Below are 1,375 nucleotides of genomic sequence, written 5' to 3'. Positions count from 1 at the left end.
TCAAATTACAGGGTTGTGTCTTGGCTAAGTGATGGAGGTATTCGAGTGACCACATTAATCTTCAGAGTTGTTTGGAATACAACCGCTGTTTATTCCCTTATCAGATCTCGAAGTTAACAGAGATACAAAACAAATGGACTTTAAAAGAAAACACTGAGCGTAGAAAATCCAAAAAGAAGGTATGTAAACTACTTGTAGACAACCATCTGGTTTTCAGCGTTGCTTTGCCCAACTTTCTTACTGGTGATGGACATACGTGACGTAGTAAAAAGATGGTATCGCATGCGTTGCATCCTCTCGAGTAGAGAAAGCGGGTTTGTTTTGGCGCTGCTGGGACGCTGGTGGCGAAGCGCGACCCCAGCTGACCGGGATGACTTTGTAAGACAGCTGGTATGTGGTTTCTAGGCGTTCATCTGCGTGTTTATGCATCAAAAGGGTGGTCATATTTCGCGACGAAATGAGAAACATCTGATATTGCTCTTTTCTAAGCAAAACATACAGACCGCTCCGCAAAATGCCCCTTCCCCAACAAAATAATAATAATAATATATTAGTAAATAAAAATCGGAAAAGCGAAACGATAACACACTACTGTTTTCTCCGACGAAAGAAGGCCGCTTATATAACCATAGATGCGCACTCTCTCGGGACTCTCTCCGTGGTTCTTTCATTTTCCTCATAGAGAGGTTTTCGACCACTACTCTTTGCTAATAAAAAAAGAAAGTTGTAGTTCTACTGCTCTCTATATATATTCTTACGATAAACTAGTTTTGCGAGAATATATTTAATAAGAAATACTCGAAAGCTCAGAAAATTAATTGAATAAATTAATGTTAAATTAAAATGAATGGAAAGCCATTCTGAGATGTCTGAGATGCCTTAATAATACTTGTAAGTGGAAGCTTTTATTTGAGTTAGAAACCTGAGCAACTAAAAACGAATCATGCATAGTTATTATTAAATACTTGTGCGCAAAACCTATTTGACAGTATTAAGACACGATTTTTTTCGAAATCATATTTTTTTCACATTCCCTTTCATAAACTGCCTTTGAGACAATTATTTCCACAGAAAGTGTGCCTTTTAAATATTTTCCATTTGTAAGCGGTAACTTTGAAATGCAGACATTACAAAGATAATATGATTGATGACAACGTCTACTGAAACACATTGGTTGTTCAAAATAACATGACTTCAATAAACATTTCATCAATAATCAATCTCTGTAGAAAAGATGATATTGTAGTAGAAGAAAGATAAAAATAAATACTACCAGAGATGTGACAAAAGATTTTAACTAAAATAAGAGAAGGTAAACTCTCATTTTTCTAATCAAAGCTGATATAAAAAAAAAAGTACAAGGAACAAGGAATGG

At 35.5% G+C, this 1,375-nt stretch overlaps 1 protein-coding gene across 1 annotated transcript in view; it reads left to right on the top strand.

Annotated features, from left to right (window-relative positions):
• The window catches only part of nvd (cholesterol 7-desaturase nvd), a 92,623-nt gene that overhangs the window by 52,962 nt on the left and 38,286 nt on the right, over nt 1-1,375 (top strand). The gene's annotated exons all lie outside the window — the stretch shown is intronic.

The sequence above is a fragment of the Penaeus vannamei genome, chromosome 8 (assembly GCF_042767895.1).
Source record: "Penaeus vannamei isolate JL-2024 chromosome 8, ASM4276789v1, whole genome shotgun sequence".
NCBI lineage: Eukaryota > Metazoa > Arthropoda > Malacostraca > Decapoda > Penaeidae > Penaeus > Penaeus vannamei.
This window is presented reverse-complemented; position numbering and strand designations above follow the sequence as displayed.